The 22637-nt window shown below is 43.4% G+C and overlaps 1 pseudogene; it reads left to right on the forward strand.

Moving 5' to 3' along the window:
- Positions 1 to 1816: 1816 nt before the first annotated feature.
- LOC141251975 (uncharacterized) lies at positions 1817 to 16807 on the forward strand (annotated as a pseudogene).
- The last annotated feature ends 5830 nt before the right edge of the window (positions 16808 to 22637 follow it).

Raw genomic sequence — 22637 nt, forward strand, 5'->3', positions numbered from 1 at the left:
AGTTATTATCATTCATATTGCTAGGACTTGACAATTCTATTTGAAAAGCCTTGACCTTTATGTAGCAAGCATGATTTACATAGACTATTTGCGAGTGTTTATTGTGTAGAGATTATGAACTCATGTCGAGTATCGGCTATTTGCCAATGGTATTGCATGAGCCTACTTATCTTTGATCTTTATGCTATTGTGCTTTTGAATCTTGGGATTTCCTTGGTTATTGCTTACAATAAGGGTTTCTAGGACTATTTGGACTAGTTGCTATTTACGAACAAAGAGTAGGACAACTAAATTAAACGATATAAACATATGTTAGTAGAATTCGACGATCAACAATCTATCATGAACATTGTGTGGATACAAAGGAAGTGAACTCGTTTTCCCAATCATTGTTACAACAATCTTTTGCTACTTTCATTGCTTTAATTACGTTAGTTACAAACAACAACATAAACCCCCTTTGGTTACGTTCGAGTTACATCATAGAAATAGATTATAACTGACTCTCTTGGGATTCGACCCCTACTTACCACTTACTAGTGGAATCTGAGTTGGGAAATTACTTTGACCGTGGGGATCACGACAATCTCCATCGCCGTCAAATTTTGGCGCCGTTGCCGGGGAACCAGTTTTATAGTTTGTTTCTATTTTGTTACTAATCTTGATGTGGATCTATCTTATGGTCCACACCCGTGCTACTGACTCGGATTTGCTTGATTTTGATTCAGAGATAGAGCGGACGCACCTGCGGTTTTTAAGTGAATCTCTAGCAACTTCAGTAACTGAATCAATGGCAAACCGAACTTTGCGAGAGCTCGCCGATTTTGATTTGGCGCAGCAACGCTTGGGGCTGACATTGCCTGCCCTAGCTGCTGGCGTTAACTTTGAGCTCAAAACAGGTTTCATAAATCTGCTGCCGCAATTTCACGGCCTGGCTGGAGAAGATCCGATCAGGCATCTGAGTGAATTCCATGATATCTGCAACTGCAGCAGACCTAGTAATGTGACCGAGGAACAGCTAAAGATGAGAGCTTTCGGCTTAACGCTGAAGGACAGTGCAAGAGGCTGGTACTATCTGATTCCTACCGGCACAGTGGACACGTGGTTTAAATTGCAGAAGGCCTTCCTTGATAAATACTTTCCCACGAAGAAGGCGGTGGCTCTGAAACGAGCTATCGCTAGTTTTGAACAAGGAGATGATGAGTCGCTCTACGACTATGTCGAGCGATTCAATAAACTATGCGCCAGCAACCCGTTCCATGGCTTTCAAGAGAAAGATCTGGTAACTCACATCTACAATGGGTTGCTAGATCATGAGAGGCGGCTGGTAGACGCTGCCTGTGGGGGCAGCATAATGAATTTGACTCCCGACGGAGCCCGGACGAGGCTGAATGAGATTGCTGACGGAACATGGAGCTTCGGGAGAACCTACACGAAGAAGACGGCTAGCGCTGTTACCTCCGGTGATGATTGGAGAAGTGCATTCGCTGAGCTCACCACTTTGATCAAGGGGATGCAAGCTGGCAATCAGAATCAGAGGCCAGCTCGAGCTTGTGGGATCTGCACTGATGAGAGTCATCTTACCGACATGTGCCCGCAACTACAAGATCCCACCGTCGCTGAAGTACATGCTGTAGGGGGTTACGGACCCTCTAGGCCTCGGTTCGACAACAACAACTACAATCCGAGAGGCAATGATCATCTTGGCTTCCAGTGGAGTGATCCAAATGGTGGTAAATCTCAGAACCACTACTAGAATTATCAGAATCGCGCTCCACCCCCTCCTCCGCAGAAGCAAGGACCATCCACCGAAGATATGATCAATTCACTAGCCCAGCACTGTACCGCGCATGTCCAGACAACTGAATCCAGCATCAGAAACCTCGAGAAGACAGTTGGACAGCTGGTGGAGTCGGTCTCGGAGATTAAAGCAACTATCTCCAAGGGTCTCCCCTCGCAAACCGAGAGGAACCCACGAGAGAATGTCAGCGCTATACATCTCCGGAGTGGGAAAATACTGGAAAGGAGCTCAGAAGATGAGACGATGGGGGATGGAGGATCACAGAACTGGGCGAAATCTCGACCGAAAGGACAGGACCTCGACGAGGACACCAGAGACTCGAGTGAAGATTTTTCGACAGAGAAGGTGGAATCTCGACCGAAAGGACATGACCTCGACGAGGACACCAGAGACTCGAGTGAAGATTTTTCGACAGAGAAGGTGGAATCTCGATCGAGAATTACCAATCTCGGTCGAGAAGGCACGAATCTAGGTCGAGATGATGGTGTGCAGAGCAACGAGAAGCAAAACCTCGACCGAGAAAGGCTCAGCCGATCGAAAACTACACCAGAATCTTCTAAAACTCAGTCCGAAGACGAGTACGAGGATCGAGGCGATTTCAAGCTTCGTCAAGAGAACTATGTGAGGCCCAACTTCCCTCCTCTATACTCCGAAAAGCCACCTGCACCCTTCCTGAAGCATTAAAGGAGACGCGCAAACCAGTAAATGACAAGGAGTTATTCGAGACGTTTAGCAAGTGCGAGGTAAACATCCCTCTACTTAAACTCGTCAAGAGTATTCCTCGTTACGCCAAATTCTTGAAGGAGCTATGCACCATCAAGAGGAACCAAAAGCTTAAAGGAAAAGGGAAGGTGCAAGTGAGCGAGAGAGTTTCAGCTGTCTTCCAGCAAAAGATGGCAAAGAAGTGTTCGGATCGAGGTATGGTTAGTATACCTTGCATAATAGGTGAGAAGAAAATTGATAGGGCCATGCTAGATCTAGGTGCTTCTATTAATGTTCTACCTTACTCTTTATATAAACTGCTTGGACTAGGACCCCTGACTGAGACAGGGATTGTGATTCAGCTTGTCGATAGATCGACGGTTTACCCGAAAGGGATAGTCGAAGATGTGTTGGTAATGGTTGATAGTCTGATATTACCAGCTGATTTTTACGTGCTTGATATGGAACATGATAATCAAGCTGCTCCTATCCTTCTGGGTAGACCATTCATGAAGGCAGCTAACACTAAAATTGATCTAGCAAGTGGGTCGCTCACTTTAGAGTTTGATGGGGAAGTCGTTAGTTTCAATATCTATGAAGCTATGAAGCATCCTGCGAATGATAACTCTGTTTTCTCTATTGATGTACTTGATCCTATTGTGCAAGAGACGTTTGATATGTGTGGGATGGATTCACTGAAATCTGTTATAGAGAATAGCATAAAAACTTCTGATGAACATAACATGATTCTTACTAGTGATATACATGAGGAACTAGCACAATTGGATTCTCCAGGTACCCTTTTGGACGGTGGGCCCTCGTTACTAACATTCTCGAGCGAGAGACCGCTCCTTCTGTTATACAGGCACCCATCATTGAGCTACAGGAACTACCTTCGCACCTGAAGTACGCTTTCCTTGGAGAAGGAAAGACTTTGCCGGTAATCATCTCCAGCGCGCTCACAATAGTACAAGAAGAGAAGCTAGTGCAGGTTCTGAAGAACAACGTTACAGCATTGGGATGGACCATTGCTGATATCAAGGGAATAAGCCCCGCAACCTGCATGCATAGGATCTTACTTGAAGAAGGAGCTCGACCAAGCCGGCAACCCCAGCGACGATTGAATCCTCCAATGATGGAGGTGGTGAAGAAAGAAGTGCTGAAGTTGCTTTCCGCTGACATAATCTACCCAATTTCTGATAGCAAGTGGGTCAGCCCGACTCAAGTCGTCAAGAAGAAGGGAGGGATCACTGTCGTGGAAAATGAAGCCGGTGAGATGGTTCCACAAAGGACGCAGAAGGGATGGCGTGTCTGCATCGACTACCGCAAGCTAAACGCGGTAACTCGCAAAGACCACTTCCCTTTGCCATTTATTGACCAAATGCTCGAACGTCTGGCGGGTCGCGCATTCTACTGTTTCCTAGATGGATACTCAGGATACTTCCAGGTGGCTATAGCGCCAGAAGACCAGGAGAAGACTACTTTCACATGTCCTTTCGGCACCTTCGCGTACCGCAGGATGCCGTTCGGATTATGCAACGCACCCGGTACATTTCAACGATGTATGGTAAGCATCTTCTCCGAGTTTGTTGAGAATTTTATTGAAGTATTCATGGATGATTTTACTGTACATGGCGATTCATTCGATGCATGCTTACATAATTTGACACTTGTGCTACAAAGATGCGTCGCGACCAATTTGGTCTTAGAACTCTAAAAAGTGCCATTTTATGGTTAATCATGGCATCGTTTTAGGTCATATTGTGTCCTCTAAGGGGATTGAGGTCGATAAGGCAAAGATTGATGTAATTCAGTCTCTGCCCTATCCTACTAATGTCCGCGAAGTTCGTTCTTTTCTAGGCCATGCAGGTTTCTATCGCAGGTTTATTAAAGATTTCTCCAAGATCGCGACACCCTTGTGTGAACTATTGAAGAAGGAGGTGATTTTCGACCTTAACGATGAATGCAAGAGCGCATTCGACACATTGAAGTCATACCTCACTGCAGCTCCTATCATCAAAGCGCCGGATTGGTCTCTCCCATTCGAGATTATGTGCGACGCAAGTGACTATGCCGTGGGAGCCGTCCTTGGACAAAAGGTTGGGCGAGCAATGCATGTTATCTACTACGCCTCGATGACTTTGAACGACGCCCAGAAAAATTACTCCACCACCGAGAAGGAGTTACTTGCTGTGGTCTACGCCTTGGACAAATTCAGACAATATCTACTTGGCGTGAAAGTGATCATCCACACCGACCATGCAGCTCTTCGTTATCTCATGACGAAGAAGGAGTCAAAGCCGAGGCTCATCCGGTGGATCTTGCTATTAGGCGAATTCGATGTGGAGATACGAGACAAGAAGGGGTCCGAAAATTCTGTGGCGGACCATCTAAGCCGCATCGTGCATGATGGGGGAGAAGAAGCAAAGCCGAGTCTAGGATACTTCCCGGACGAATCTCTCTGCCGAATCGAAACAGCAATTTCTCGACCGCGATCCATCCTCTCGACCGAGAAGAGTTCAACAGAGTGCTCAGCTACTAAACTCTCGACCGAGAAATCAGAACCTCGACTGAGAACCGATAATCTCGATCGAGAAGCACCCCCAGAAACAAAGAACGAGGCATCCGAAGCTCAGGTTCTCTCCCTCCGCTCCCTCAAGCCATGGTACGCGCACATTGTGAACTACCTCGTTCGCGGAGAGTTCCCTCCTATATGCACCAAGGCTCAACGGGACAAGATTAAGAGTGAAGCGAAGTATTATGTTTGGGACGATCCGTACCTATGGAAGCATTGCGTGGATAAAGTTATCCGACGATGCCTCCCGGATAATGAGGTACAATCCGTCCTTACTTTTTGTCACTCCTACGCATGTGGAGGGCATTTCGGGCCTAATAAAACTGCTAGAAAGGTACTTGACACAGGTTTCTTTTGGCCACACATCTTTAGAGATGCGTATGCTTTTTGTAAAACTTGTGATAGGTGTCAAAGAGTGGGGAAAATCTCTCGTCGGAATGAGATGCCACAAACACCATTGGTCTTTTGCGAGATTTTTGATGTTTGGGGGATCGACTTTATGGGACCTTTTCCTAGCTCTTCCGGGAATCTATATATATTACTTGCGGTGGACTATGTTTCCAAATGGGTGGAAGCAAAGGCCACCAGAACTGATGATTCCAAAGTGGTTGCAGGTTTTCTTAAGGAGAATATATTTGCTAGGTTCGGTATCCCCAAGGCTCTTATTAGTGATCAAGGAACTCACTTCTGTAACAAGACGGTGAGCTCTCTTTTGAAGAAATACGGGGTAACTCAGCGAATTTCCACAGCATACCATCCGCAGAGAAATGGTCAAGCCGAGATTTCCAATCGGCAAATTAAGGGTGTGCTGGAGAAGACGGTGGCTCCCAATAGGAAGGATTGGAGTCTCCGCCTCGATGATGCATTATGGGCCTATCGCACCGCATACAAAACGCCAATCGGGATGTCCCCATACCGCCTTGTGTTTGGAAAAGGATGTCATTTGCAGGTGGAGCTTGAGCATAAAGCATGGTGGGCAGTACAAAAATGCAACATGGAGATGAATGAAGCCGGTGAGCATCGGAAGTTGCAGCTGCATGAGCTGGAAGAGACACGCCGCGAAGTGTACGAGAATGCGACGATCTATAAGGAGAAAACCAAAGCGTGGCATGACAAGCACATTCTGCGCAAGGAATTCAAGGTGGGGGGACAAGGTCCTCCTTTACAATTCGCGTCTTCAACTCTTTTCGGGCAAGCTGCGATCTAGATGGAGCGGGCCTTACATCATCGCCCGAGTCTTTCCTCATGGAGCGGTAGAGCTCTTTGACAAAGACAACCACAATACTTTCAAGGGCAATGGCCAAAGGTTAAAACCTTACTATAGCGGTTTCTCAAACGAAGTGGTCGAGGACATGGCTCTCGAGGATCCAGAGACGGTCACCTAGAAGTGGACCACGTCGAGCCACGACGTTAACTACGGCGCTGCGCGGGAGGCAACCCGTGGGATTACTACTAACATTTCACCCTTTATTTTTGTTTTGTTTTTGTTTCTTTTTCTAGGAAAACCGCGGAGCTAGCATGTAGGAAGCCATCGGAGGAGTAAAACTGACACCAACCTCCCAGAACGCCCTGCTCGTCGAGACACACTCATCACGAGCGTGATCCCCTCCCAGTTCTCGTTCAACCAATACGCGACGACGGGTGATTGGGGTTTCTTCTTCTTCTTCCCTTTTTATGGTGTCCTCTTTTGCTTCATTGAGGACAATGCGCGATTCAAGTGTGGGGGAGGAGTTGACTTGTTTGGGTGCTCTCGGCTGGTGTTTCTATGGTTTTGAGTTTATTTCGCTGATGTTTTTCGATCAATTTACGAGTCTGTACCGGATATTTCTTGAACCTTTGCTTATTATTGTTAGAAAAATAGAAAAGAAAAAAAATATATAGAAAAAACAAAATGAAAAAAAAATATATATAAAAAGAAAGAGTAAAAGCCGGGCGAGTAAGAAATGACTTTATGCAAAAGGGGGCGCCCAATGAAAAAAAAATTGAATAAGATGTTCCTACCACTTTAGAGAATTCTGGTGAAAACCCGAAAGGGCGCCGGGATTATATTGTTTGTGATTATTTGACTGCTTGGTTAGATTGATTACATTATTGGCGTTGGAGACATAAGAAGGGAGTTGAAGGATTGTCTCGGGTTTTAGGATTCACCAAGGAGGGATAAGAAGTTATTAATTGGCCTTTTATTCTTCTATTTCGAGCTTATTGACATTCATACTTCACATGCTCACCCTTTCACTATTTCATCAGATTTACTACACACTATTGGCGGTTGTATTAGATTCTAGGATTAGATTTCTATTTCTCGGAGTTTGATGCATATTGTTGTGGTTGTGCTATGCGGATTTCTTGATTAGGATTGGTGGTTGTGATGTGTGGTTTGAGGTTATTGATTAGTGGTTTAGGACATCATTTGAAGTGGAGGAATAAGGAGTGTATTGAGCGAGTGGGTGACTCGGTTTTTCATTTTTATATCTATATTGCCCTTGATTCCCATAGCCTTAGAGGAGATTAGGATTCCCACTTGTGCTTAACGCACACCACTTGGTTTGATTGGTTACTATTATGGAGTGGTGACATATGAAGTGGAGATATAAGGAGGGAAAAGGGTAGGTCGTCTTGGAGTGATAAGAAGATAGATCGGAGTTAGAATAGTGCTCGATTACACTCGGAGTTTGGAGTTATAGTCGCTGGTAGAATTCTCCCATACTTACTGTAGACCTTTGTACTTATAGGAGGAGTGAGCGTTGTTTTGCTTACTCGAGGACGAGCAAGGTTTAAGTGTGGGGGAGTTTGATAGGAGCTTATATTATGGTGTTAACCAACGACTATTAGTTAGGTTTAGTTGTGTTTAGGTGCTCGACGAGTGGTAATTCCGGAATCTAGGTTAGGAGTTCATTTCTAGATTCGCGGAATGCTCGTGAGCGTTTTTATGACTTTTTTATTGGAGATTCCGCTGGTGCTCGTCTTTAGTACATTCAGGATGGAGCTAGAGATACTCGACGAGCAGGACCTACGCGGGATGGAGCTAGATATACTCGACGAGAAGGATGAGCAGAAGCCTACGCAGGATGAGCAGGAGCAGCGTAGGCAGATCCTCGACGAGCAGCATGGATTGGTACTCGACGAGCGTTGGAGAAGCTAAGAGGCGAAGCCGAGCTACCTCGAAGATTCTATAGAGTTCAGCGTAGGAAGACCTCGTCGAGGAGTTGCATATGATCTATACAGGGAAGAGCCTCGACGAGGAGTGAAGATCTGGGTAGAGGATATACCAAGAGAAAGCACGTCAGAAGTGTCTGTAGAAGATCTCGACGAGAAGTGAAGATCTCGGTCGAGATAGGAGTGATCAGAATCTACACGGGGAAGAATCTCGACGAGTATGTGAGATCTCGATGAGGTGACGGTCCCGGGATGGTGTTATCTGCGAGATTACTTTAGTATTATTTTATAATCTTTCCATATCCTCTGGGACTTATTTTATAAGGTTTCCATATCTTTTTAGGATTTATTTTATAGGATTTCCATAGGTTTCCATAACTTTTAGGATCTGTTTCGTTTATTTTATTCCTTTTATTTTAGTTGAAGACTATATAATAGATAGCTTAGGATTTAGAAGCGAGGAATTTTGGCAATTGTTTTTGGCCGCTGCTTGGGAGAGTTCATCAGACCACGGTTCGTTTTTCTACCTTCATCCATTATTATTCATGGCTTCTATGGCCATGAGTAACTAAAATCCATTGTAGTTCACTTCCAAGTTGAAACCTTTGTTCTTAGATATGCTTGTGAGAATTCAAACGCATATGTTTTAGTTTAATTTGAGGATTGTTTCATAATCTCTGGTGCTTTATATTATTATTGTTTGATCTTGATTTTATCTAGAGTGCACGCTAGGTTTAGTTATTATCATTCATATTGCTAGGACTTGACAATTCTATTTGAAAAGCCTTGACCTTTATGTAGCAAGCATGATTTACATAGACTATTTGCGAGTGTTTATTGTGTAGAGATTATGAACTCATGTCGAGTATCGGCTATTTGCCAATGGTATTGCATGAGCCTACTTATCTTTGATCTTTATGCTATTGTGCTTTTGAATCTTGGGATTTCCTTGGTTATTGCTTACAATAAGGGTTTCTAGGACTATTTGGACTAGTTGCTATTTACGAACAAAGAGTAGGACAACTAAATTAAACGATATAAACATATGTTAGTAGAATTTGACGATCAACAATCTATCATGAACATTGTGTGGATACAAAGGAAGTGAACTCGTTTTCCCAATCATTGTTACAACAGTCTTTTGCTACTTTCATTGCTTTAATTACGTTAGTTACAAACAACAACATAAACCCCCTTTGGTTACGTTCGAGTTACATCATAGAAATAGATTATAACTGACTCTCTTGGGATTCGACCCCTACTTACCACTTACTAGTGGAATCTGAGTTGGGAAATTACTTTGACCGTGGGGATCACGACAATCTCCATCGCCGTCAATTAGCGGGATGCTCGTAAGCGGTATTTTGTGGTTTTTTCATGGAGATCCCGGTTGTACTCACTTTTAGTGCATTCGGGATGGAGCTAGAGGAAGTATACCACGCCTACACCAAGGAGAAGCCGAGAGGCGAAGCAGAGCTGCCTCGACGCTTGTAGAAGACCGAAGACCATCTCAGGAGAAGCTGTCACGACCGAGATGGAGTATCACGACCGAGATTCAGCCTCAGTTGAAGCTGTCACGACCGAGACAACAATGTCGCGATCACGACTTAGCCTCAGTTGACATGTCACAATCGCGACTCCCTATCACGATCGCTACCAGCCACAAACCTGAGAACTGGAGCATTGTCACGATCGCGACTCTCCTGTCACGATCGTGACGCGGACACGGACGAGACTTAAATGAAGATTTGATCCGAGATTTTATATTATTTTTCCACATCTTTTTAGTTATTTTGATTTATTTTATTTCCCTTTTATTAGAGACTATATAAGCCTTTAGAAATTAGGTTAGAACTATCATTGATTCATTATTCTTTTGCCACATTCATTTAGGGAGAACTCAGTAGCAGCCAAGAAGAAAGCTTCCACCTTTATCATCCTCCCTGGTTTGTTTTTCCATCATTCATCCATATTCTTCAATGCTTTTGATGGCTATGTCTGGCTAAGTTCTCTATAGTTCACTCTTAAGGCTGAAGTCATTGTTTTAGGTTTTGTTGTAAGAATTCTTATGTTTATGTTCTAAAGTTAATTTCAGGATTGTTTTATGATCTCTTGTGCTTTATTGATTATTGATTGATCTTGATTTCATCTAGGTTGCAAACTAGGTTAATTATTATCCATCATATTCCTAGGCTTGATAATTCGATTTGAAAAGTCTTGTCTTTTAGATAGCAATCAGAATTTGCATAGACTATTTGCGAGTGCTTATTTTGTAGAGATTATAAACCTGTGTCGAGTATCGGTGATTTGCCAATGGTATTGCATAGGCCTACTTATCTTTGATCTTTATTCTGTTGCGCTTTTGAACCTTGGGATTTTCTTGGTTATTGCTTACAATAAGGGTTTCTAGGACTATTTGGACTAGTTGCTATTTACGCAAAAAGAGTAGGACAACCAAATTAACCAATTCAGAATATAAATTAATAGAATTTGATGATCAACATTCCGATTGAACAATGCGCTGATGCTAGATAGAGTGAGCTCCATAATCATAATTGTTACAACCCAACATTCATTGCTTTTATATTTGCTTAGTTACTTAGTTACTATAATCACAATCAAAACGCCTCACTGTTACTACTAGGTAACATCGTAAGAAATAAACTAACGTTCTGACTCTCTTGGGATTCGACCCCTGCTTACCGCTTTACTAGTGGAATTGTTAAGTTGGGTATTTTTGATAGGCACAACGATCATTAGTCGCCCATCAAATTTTGGCGCCGTTGTTGGGGAGCCAACTGTTTTAGTTTATTTCTTTTTGTGTTACTATTCTGGTGTGGACCTATCTTATGGTCCACACTCGCGCTACTAATTCAGATTTGCTTGATTTAAATCCATAGATAGAGCGGACGCACCTACACAACCTGCGACAATCTCTACAGAATCTTGTGATCGAATCAATGGTTGCGAGAACGTTGAGAGAACTTACAAACCCAGATCTGACGCAACAACACCTGGGAGTAACACTGACTGCCCTGAATGCTAGCGTTACATTTGAACTCAAGGCCGGTTTCATCAATCTGCTACCAAAGTTCCATGGACTGGTTGGGGAAGACCCGATTATGCATCTAAGTGAGTTTCACGACATCTGCAGCTGCAACAAGCCGCGTAAAGTCACCGACGAGCAGATTAAGATGAGAGCTTTTGATCTTACGCTAAAAGACAGCGCGCAACAATGGTACTACTTGCTGCCCACCGGGAGTATCGACACTTGGGATAAGCTACACAAAGCCTTCCTTAGTAAGTATTTCCCTTCCAAGAAAGCGTTTGCTTTGAAAAGAGCGATTGCTATGGTAGAGAAATACGATGACGAGTCGCTGTACGACTACGTGGAAAGATTTGCGAGATTATGTGCTAGCTGCCCATTTCATGGGTTTGAGGAGAAAGATTTGGTAACCCACCTTTACAATGGGTTACTCGACAATGAGAGAAGGTTAATGGACGCTGCTTGTAATGGGAGTGTGCTGAATTTGACTTCGGCCAAAGCCAGAGCTCGACTAAACGAGATCGCTAAGGGGACGAGAAGTTTCGGAAGAACGTATACGAGGAAAGGAGCAAACGCTGTGAATTCCGGAGAGCGCGGATGGAAGAATGAAATCGCTGAGTTAAAGAGTATGATCAAGAACATCACCTTTGGAAATCAGAAACCTGCGAGACTATGCGGTATTTGCGCGAACGAGAGCCACCCTACCGATATGTGCCCGCAACTCTAGGACTAAACCATTGCTGAAGTACACGCTATAGGAGGTTTCGGACCTCCTAGACCTCGGTATAACAACAACAACTATAATCCGAGGGGTAATGATCATATTGGTTTTAGATGGAGCGACCCGGCTGGGGGCAGAATAAGCAATATCAATACAACAATCAATACCGTTCTCCATACCCACCGAAATCCGAAGGGCCATCGACGAGGGAGATGCTGGAATCATTGACCGAGCACTTCACCACTCATGTTCAAACAACTGTATCAAGCATCAAGATCCTGGAAAAATAGTTTCAGCAATTGACCGACGCTGTCTCTAACCACACACAATAAATATCGAAAAATTCGAAAGAAAACATTAGCGCTATGCACTTGAGGAGTGGACGGAAACTCGAAGAGAGGGTAGAAAAGGAGATGCTGCAGAAGGATTCTGAGGAGATGTCACGACCACTACATGGGAGTCACGATCGTGATTTGATCTCAGAGGAAATATCATGATCGCGATAGGCTGATCACGACCGCGATGACGGTGATTTGATTTCTGGACAAATCAACGAAATGGATCACGACCGCTGACACAATGTCACGATCGCGATTAAGCCCTAGTTTAGCAGATCACGACCGCGACAGATTGTCACGACCTCCTTCTGCACTCGACGAGCCCGAGTCTTCAATGTCACGATCGAAACCCAGTGATCACGATCACGACCCCGCTCCAGTTTGTGTCGACGATGACTATGAGGATAGGGGCGACTTCAAGCTACGACAAGAAAACTATGTAAGGCCCAATTTTCCTCCCTTATACTCCGAGAAACCACTTGCACCATTCCTCAAAGCCTTGAAGGAGAATGACAAGGAACGCTTCTAAACATTTAGTAAGTGTGAGGTAAACATCCCTTTACTCAACCTGGTTAAAAGTATTCCTCGTTATGCTAAGTTCTTGAAGGAGCTCTGTACCATCAAGAGGAATCAAAAGCTAAAAGGGAAATAAAAGGTGCAAGTTAGCGAAAGAGTTTCTGCGGCAATCCAGCAGAAGATAGCAAAGAAATCCTCGGACCCAGGGATGGTAACTATTCCTTGTATCATCGGTGAGAAAAGAATCAATAAGGCCATGATAGATCTAGGTGCTTCCATTAATGTCATGCCTTATTCTTTATATAAGCTGCTAGGGCTAGGACCCCTGTCTGAAACAAGGATTGTGATTCAGCTTGCTGATAGGTCAACGGTTTTCCCGAAAGGGATAGTCGAGGATGTGTTGGTAATGATTGATAATTTGATATTCCCAGCTGACTTTTATGTGCTAGATATGGAGCATGACAAACAGGCTGCGCCTATTCTTCTGGGTAGGCCCTTCATGAAAACAACAAATACTAAAATAGATCTTGCTAGTGGGTCGCTGACACTTGAATTTGACGGGTATAGTTAGCTTTAACATATTTGAGGCTATGAAACATCCTACGAATGATAATTTTGTTTTTTATATTGATGTAATTGATCCTATTGTTCAGGAAGTTTTTGATGTATGTGGGATTGATTCACTTAAATCTGTCATAGAAAATAGCATTGTAAGCTCTAAGGAGCATGATATGATACTATCCGCCGATGTGCATGAGGTCCTAGCTGAATTTGATGCTCCATGTAGCCTTTTGGCCGGTGGGCCCGCGTTACTTACATTTTCGAGCGAGAAACCGCTCCCTTCTATTGTGCAGGCACCCACCATTGAGATGCAAGAGCTACCTTCGCACCTAAAGTATGCATTCCTCGACCAAGAAAACACTTTGCCAGTCATCATCTCAAGTGCTCTCGGTAAGGAACAGGAAGAGAAGCTGGTGCAAGTCTTGAAAAGCCCCTCCACCTGCATGCATAGGATTCTACTTGATGAAGGAGCTAAACCCAGCCGACAACCTCAATGACGATTGAATCCTCCCATGATGGAGGTGGTAAAGAAAGAAGTGCTGAAATTGTTGTCAGCCGACATGATCTATCCAATCTCGGACAGCCGGTGGGTCAGCCCGACTCAAGTCGTTAAGAATAAGGAAGGAATCACTGTAGTAGATAATGAGGCTGGTGAGATGGTGCCGCAAATAAAACAGAATGGATGGCGTGTCTGCATCGACTATCGCAAGCTAAACGCGGTAACCCGTAAGGATCACTTCCCTCTCCCATTTATTGACCAAATGCTAGAATGTCTTGCAGGTCGCGCATATTATTGTTTTCTCGATGGATACTCGGGCTACTTCCAGGTGTCCATAGCGCTAGAAGATCAAGAGAAGACTACTTTCACATGTCCTTTTGGCACCTATGCATACCGCAGAATGCCGTTCGGACTATGCAGCACACCTGGTACATTCCAACGGTGTATGGTGAGCATCTTCTCTGAGTACATTGAGAATTTTATTGAGGTATTCAAGGATGACTTTACAGTCCATAGCGATTCATTTGATGCATGTCTACATAATTTGACACTTGTGCTACAAAGGTGTGTAGAAACCAATTTGGTTTTGAATTCTGAAAAGTGTCACTTTATGGTCAATCACGACATTGTATTGGGTCATATTGTATCCTCTAAGGGGATTGAGGTCGATAAGGCGAAGATTGACGTAATTCAGTCTTTGCCTTATCCTACTAATGTGCGCGAAGTTCGTTCCTTTCTAGGCCATGCAGGTTCCTATCACAGGTTTATAAAAGACTTCTCTAAAATAGCGACACCACTATGTGAGCTGCTGAAGAAGGAGGTGGATTTTGTTTTCGGCGACGAGTGTAAGCTTGCATTCAACACTTTAAAATCACACCTCACTGTTGCGCCTATCATCAAAGCGCCGGATTGGTCCCTACCATTCAAGATCATGTGCGACGCCATCGACTATGCCGTAGGAGTCGTTCTTGGCCAAAAGGTTGGGCGAGCAATTCATGTCATCTACTACGCCTCAATGACCCTGAGCGGCGCCCAAAAGAACTACTCCACCACCGAAAAAGAGTTACTAGCGGTAGTCTACGCCTTGAATAAATTCAGACAATATTTACTTGGCGTTAAGGTGATCATCCACACCGATCTCGCAGCTATCCATTACCTCATGAAAAAGAAAGAGTCCAAGCCTAGACTCATCCGGTGGGTTTTATTGTTGAGCGAGTTCGACGTGGAGATTCAGGACAAAAAGGGGTCCGAGAACTCCGTGGCGGACCATCTCATCCGCATAGTTCATGATGGTGGTGATGAGGGAAGTCCAAGGCTGGGCGACTTCCCAGACGAGTCCTTATGCCGAATTGAAATTTCATATGCCCAGAAAATGCAAGTGTCACGAACGAGATATCCTATCACGATCGAGACGGCAGACTTTGACAAAAATTGGACAAATTCGGTGACAACTGGAACAAAGACGCAGTCGCGACAGGGATATCACGATCGCGACTTGGCCGCAGTTAAGTTCGACCCTGATGTCACGACCGTGACACATTATCACGATCACGACGTGACTCCAGAACCACCTATACACACCTCCGATGCTCAATTGCTTGCTCTTCGCTCCCTTAAGCCATGGTACGCACACATTGTGGACTACCTAGTTCGAGAGGAGTTCCCGCCTAGCTGCACCAAAGCTCAACACGACAAAATCAAGAGTGAGGCGAAACACTATGTGTGGGATGACCCTTACTTGTGGAAACATTGCGTGGATAAGGTAATCCGACGATGCCTCCTGGATAACGAGGTACAGTCTGTCCTTTCTTTTTGTCACTCTTATGCATGTGGGGGGCATTTCGGGCCCAATAAGACTGCTAGGAAGGTACTTGACACATGTTTCTTTTGGCCACACATCTTTCGAGATGCATATGCTTTTTTTCAATCTTGTGATAGGTGTCAGAGGGTAGGGAAAATATCCCTGGAGCCCTTATCAGCGATCAAGGTACCCACTTCTGCAATAAGACGGTGAGCGCCCTACAAAAGAAATACGGAGTAACTCAGTGAATCTCCACAGCATACCATCCACAGAGCAACGGTCAAGCCGAGGTTTCTAATCGGCAAATCAAAGGGGTACTGGAAAAGACGGTTGCGCCAAACAGAAAGGATTGGAGTCTCCACCTCAATGACGTACTATGGGCCTACCACACCGCCTACAAAACACCTATTGCGATGTCCCCATACCGTCTAGTGTTCGGAAAGGGATGTCATCTGCTAGTGGAGCTCGAGCATAAAGCATAGTGTGGGGTCCAGAAATGTAATATGGAGATAAATGAGGCAGGCGAGCACCGGAAACTGCAGCTGCATGAGCTGGAAGAGATACGCCGAGAAGCATACGAGAACGGACAATATACAAAGAAAAGACCAAAGCGTGGCATGACAAGCACATTCTGCGCAAGGATTTCAATGTGGGAGACAAGGTCCTACTCTACAACTCGCGTCTTCAACTCTTTCCAGGGAAGCTGCGGTCTAGATGGAGCGGGCCCTATGTGATAGCCCGTGTATTTCCGCATAGGGCGGTGGAGCTTTTTGACAAGGGAAACCATAACATTTTCAAAGTAAACGGTCAAAGGTTCAAACCTTACCATGAAAGTTTCTCCAACGAGGTGATTGAAGAGATAGCTCTTGAGGAGCCCGAGACGGTTAATTGAGAAGGGAGATTACGTCGTGCCGCGACGTTAACTAAGGCCCTGATCAGGAGGCAACCTGAGGGAGTTTACTAACGTTAATCCCATTATTTTGTTTTGTTTTTATTTTCTTTCTTAGGTAAATTGCGGAACCATCACGAGGAGGTTAGCGGAGGAGGAAAACGCCAATCTCGCACCACAGTTGTTCGTGTCACGATCGTGACACTATGTCACGGTTGTGATGCGGTCGGAATCACCATCCCCTTTGATCAACACGACCGAAACGACAATTCAGCATTCCACGGTTCTTCTTCTTCTTCCCGTTTTTATGGTGTCCTCTTTTGCTGCATTGAGGACAATGCGCGATTCAAGTGTGGGGAGAGGAGTCGACAAGTCGAGGTGTTTGCTATGCTGCTGTTTTTGGGTGTTTGTGATATTTTGCTGATTTACCTTATGTTTTTGAGTCTTTGCTGAACTGTTTTGATGTTTTTCGATTGAGTCTGTACCAGGATATTTCCAAAGCCTTTGCTTTATTATTATTGTTTAGAAAAAATCAAAAAAACCCAGGAGAGTAAAAAGTGACTGGATCGAAAAGGGGGGCTCCAACAAAAATAAAAAAAATAAAAAAATTAAAAGAATAAAAACAAGGCAAGTATGATGAGGACGAAACGATTGTTGTGCCTATAAAAGATAACCAACTTAACAATTCCACTAGTAAAGCGGTAAGAAGGGGTCGAATCCCAAGAGAGCCAGAACGTCAGTTTATTTCTAATGATGCTACCGAATAGTAACAATGGGGGTTTTTGATTGTGGTTATCGTAACTAAGCGAAAGTAAAATAAAAGCAATGAATGTTGGGTTGTAACTAATATGATTATGGAGCTCACTCTATCTAGCATCAACACATTGTTCAATCGGAATGTTGATCATCGAATTCTATTAATTAATATTATTAATTGTTTAATTTGGTTGTCCTACTCTTTGTTCGTAAATAGCAACTAGTCCAAATAGTCCTAGAGACGCTAATTGTAAGCAATAACCAAGGAAATCCCAAGGCTCAAAAGCGCAACAGCATAAAGATCAAAGATAAGTAGGCCTATGCAATACCATTGGCAAATAGCCAATACTCGACACAGGTTTATAATCTCTACAAAATAAGCACTCGCAAATAGTCTATGCAAATTCTGGTTGCTACCTAAAAGACAAGACTTTTCAAATCGAATTATCAAGCCTAGCAATATGATGGATAATTAATCAACCTAGTTTGAACGTAGATAAAATCAAGATCAATCAATAATCAATAAAGCACAAGAGATCATAAAACAATCCTGAAATTAACTTTAGAATAAAAACATAAGAATTCTCACAAACAAATCCTAAAACAATGGCTTCAGCCTTAAGAGTGAACTATAGAGAGTTTAGCCAGAAATAGCCTTCGAAAGCATTGAAGAATATGGATGAATGATGGAAAACAAACCAGAAAAGATGATAAAGGTGGAAGCTTTCTTGGAGGCTGCTGCTGAGTTCTCTCTAAATGAATGTGGCTGAGAATAATGAATGAATGATGAATGAATGATCCAAAACTCAATCTAACCTAATTTCCAAAGGATTATATAGTATCTAATAAAAGGGAAATAAAATAAATCAAAATAACTAAAAAGATATGGAAAAACTAATCATAATATCCGATAAAATCTTCAATATGGGCCGTCCGTCTCCGCTGTCACGATCGTGACAGGGGGTGTTGCGATTGTGATGGTGCTCCAGTTCTCATGTCCGTGGCCAGTGTTGGTCGTGATAGGTAGTCGCGATCGTGATAGGTCAACTGAAGATAAGTCACGATCGTGATGGGTTGTCTCGGTCGTGACAGCTTCAACTGAGGCTGACTCTCGGTCGTGATGACTCCATCTCGGTCGTGACATCCTCTCCTGAGATGGTCTTCGTCTTCTACAAGCGTCGAGGCAGCTCGGCTTCGCCTCTCGGCTTCTCGTTGGGTGTAGGCGTGGTATACTTCCTCTAGCTCCATCCCGAATGCACTAAAAGTGAGTACAACCGGGATCTCCATGATAAAACCACAAATACCGCTTATGAGCATCTCGCTAATCCATAACTAAACTCCAAACTAGATTCCAGGAATACCACTCGTTAAGCACCTAAACACCACTATTCCTAAGATAATAGTCGCTAGTTAACACCATATAATAAGCTCCTATCAAAGTAAAAATGGATTAAAAAGGAAAAGGTGGGTGCCTGAAAAAAAATAAGAAGAAAGAAATAGTTCCTACCACTTAGAATTTTGATGAAAACCCAAAAGGGCGCCAGGATTACATTGTTTTGTGATTATTTAGTTGATTACATCATTTATTGGCGTCAAGGACATAATAAGGGAGTTGAAGGATTGTCTCGGGTTTTAGGATTCACCAAGGAGGGATAAGAAGTTAGTATTTAGCCTTTTATTCCTTTGTTATTGAGCTAATTGATATCCACACTTCGCATGCTCACCCTTTCATTAGTTCATCAGATTTGTTACAGACTATTGGCAGTTGTGTTAGATTCTAGGATTAGATTTCTATTTCTTGGAGTTGGATGCATATTGTTGTGGTTGTGCTATGCAGATTTCTTGATTAGGATTGGTGGTTGTGAGGTATGGTTTGATTATATTGTTTAGTGGTTTAGGACATTAATTGAAGAGGAGGAATAAGAAGTGTATAAGCGAGTGGGAGACTCGATTTTTATCTTTATTATCATGATTTATGTACCCTTACCCTTAGAGAAGATTAGGATGTCCACTTGTGCCTTATTGCACATCACTTGGTTCGATTTTATTATTGTATGGAGTGGTGACATATGAAGTGGAGAAATAAGGAGGGATTTGGGTACGTCATCTCGGAGAAATAAGAAGATAGATCGGAGTTAGGTTAGTCCTCGTTTTACACTTGGAGTTTGAAGTATAGTCGCTAGCAGGCTGTCTCTGCACTTACTATAGACCTTTGTGCTTTTAGGAGGAGTGAGCTTTATTTTGCTTACTCGAGGACGAGCAAGGTTTAAGTGTGGGGAAGTTTGATAGGAGCTTATTATATGGTGTTAACTAGCAACTATTAGCTTAGGAATATTGGTGTTTAGGTGCTTAACGAGTGGTATTCCCGGAATCTAGGTTGGAGTTTACTTATGGATTAGCGGGATGCTCGTAAGCGGTATTTTGTGGTTTTTTCATGGAGATCCCGGTTGTACTTACTTTTAGTGCATTCGGGATGGAGCTAGAGGAAGTATACCACGCCTACACCCAAGGAGAAGCCGAGAGGCGAAGCCGAGCTGCCTCGATGCTTGTAGAAGACCGAAGACCATCTCAGGAGAAGCTGTCACGACCGAGATGGAGTATCATGACCGAGATTCAGCCTCAGTTGAAACTGTCACGACCGAGACAACAATGTCGCGATCGCGACTTAGCCTCAGTTGACATGTCACGATCGTGACTCCCTATCACGATTGCTACCGACCACGAACCTCAGAACTGGAGCATTGTCACGATCGCGACTCTCCTGTCACGATCGTGACGCGGACACGGACGAGACTTAAATGAAGATTTTAGATTATTTTTCCACATCTTTTTAGTTAGTTTGATTTATTTTATTTTCCTTTTATTAGACACTATATAAGCCTTTAGAAATTAGGTTAGAACTATCGTTGATTTATTATTCTTTTGACACATTCATTTAGAGAGAACTCAGCAGCATCCAAGAAGAAAGCTTCCACCTTTATCATCCTCCCTGGATTGTTTTCCCATCATTCATCCATATTCTTCAATGCTTTCGATGGCTATGTCTGGCTAAGTTCTCTATAGTTCACTCTTAAGGCTGAAGCCATTGTTTTAGGTTTTGTTATGAGAATTCTTATGTTTATGTTCTAAAGTTAATTTCAGGATTGTTTTATGATTTCTTGTGCTTTATTGATTATTGATTGATCTTGATTTTATCTAGGTTGCAAATTAGGTTGATTATTATCCATCATATTGCTAGGCTTGATAATTCGATTTGAAAAGTCTTGTCTTTTAGGTAGCAATCAGAATTTGCATAGACTATTTGCGAGTGCTTATTTTTGTAGATTTTATAAACCTGTGTCGAGTATCGGTGATTTGCCAATGGTATTGCATAGGCCTACTTATCTTTTATCTTTATGCTGTTGCGCTTTTGAACCTTGGGATTTCCTTGGTTATTGCTTACAATAAGGGTTTGGATGACTATTTGGACTAGTTGCTAGTTACGAACAAATAGTAGGACAACCAAATTAACCAATTCAGAATATAAATTAATAGAATTCGATGATCAACAATTCGATTGAACAATGCGCTGATGCTAGATAGAGTGAGCTCCATAATCGTAATTGTTACAACCCAACATTCATTTCTTTTATATTTTCTTAGTTACTTAGTTACTATAATCACAATCAAAACCCCCCATTGTTACTACTAGGTAACATTGTAAGAAATAAACTAATGTTCTGGCTCTCTTGGAATTCGATCCCTGCTTACCGCTTTACTAGTGAAATTGTTAAGTTGGGTATCTTTGATAGGCAAAACGACCATTAGTCTCCCATCAAGCCGTGTATAAAAAAAAGATTACTAGTAACTAACGTTATTTGCTAGTTTATTAAAAAACTAATTACTGTTTTTTTTGTTATGTAAACTAAACCTTATAAAAACCTAATATTGAAATGCTCTCTATCCTCTTTACTTTTTTATTCGTCGTCCCCTCTCTCATTCAGATCCACTCTCTTCTTCCTTCTCCACATGCCTTCATGGAACCCTCACATGCCTCTCACCATCTTTGCCGCCTCTAAGATTGTTGTCGCCGTCCTAAGGCACCTCCGATGTCGAAGGCGTTGTCACTTTGGTTCTATAAGGTGATGCTTCATGATTTTTACATCATGTTTGGATTTGATAGATGAAGATTTATGGATGGCAATTTTGGAGAAACTATCGACGGAAACCCTAATCCATAGTCTGTGCGTTGGCACGCGATCCAGATGTAGGAGATTTAACACTACAATTCTGTTTGCAAATGTGTATAAAATTTGTTTAGATTTAGGAGGCTGGAAGCGTCAATAAACTGGGTGTTGGGGCGTGTCCCGCGACCTGATTCTGTCTTAGATAGATTTATGACCCAAAATAGGAGGAAAGGGAAAAAGGCCCATTAAGGAGCGGCCCATATAGCTTTTCTTATAAATACAATGATGCGGGACACGGAGAAGGGATCACTTTCTCTCATCCGTACTTAAACTCTGCCAAAATTCAGAGCTAAAAGTTCTCCGTTGTCGTATTATACTCGAGCACTTACCATAACACATTCCCCTCTATTGAGCTGCTACTTACTTGAGCGTCGGAGAGCCAAATCCAGAGGAAGCCCCCCCCCCCTTCCCATGGATTTGGTCGTGCAGGTACATCCACGAGGACTCACCGAGGACTGTTTGACGAAAACTTCGAACTCTGGGAGCTTAGACCGCCTTTACCCTCAGCTAAGGAAGACAAGAGTGAAACTGAGCCTCTCGTCGAGACGTGTTGACTCTACGAGGAACTTGGGCTTCAACACTGGCGCCAACCGTGGGGACCCTCTCACACAGTTAAGCAAACAAAGAATATCGAATGGCTAGACAAAACACAGCACAAAGCAGGCGCCGCAACAACAGTGCACCAATTAGGCGCCGAGAGACTGGTTCACGAGTGGGTAACGTATCCGCAGACGCAACCACCCAGCGAAGCCGCAATATCGCTCTGACCACCAACATGGTCGAATTCCATGAATTTTGACGTTTCCAAGCAACTAAGCGACAACACGAGCAGCTCGAGCAGCGCCTCCGTCGAGAAGAAGAGGGACGACAATGCCAATAGGACGAGAGGGCATTGGCTGTGTGGAACGAAGAGTCCAGAGTCACAAGAGAACGCGAGCTCGCCCATATAGATCCTGAACCTTGTCGCAATGCTCAAGCACGTGGGACGGGTCGTCACTCCGCTCCCCCGAGGTACCCCGATGGCCAACTTGTACACCCCCATGTACCCCA

Source organism: Phyllobates terribilis, unplaced genomic scaffold, assembly GCF_046119375.1.
Source record: "Phyllobates terribilis strain yellow unplaced genomic scaffold, ASM4611937v1 Scaffold_7834__1_contigs__length_35096, whole genome shotgun sequence".
NCBI lineage: Eukaryota > Metazoa > Chordata > Amphibia > Anura > Dendrobatidae > Phyllobates > Phyllobates terribilis.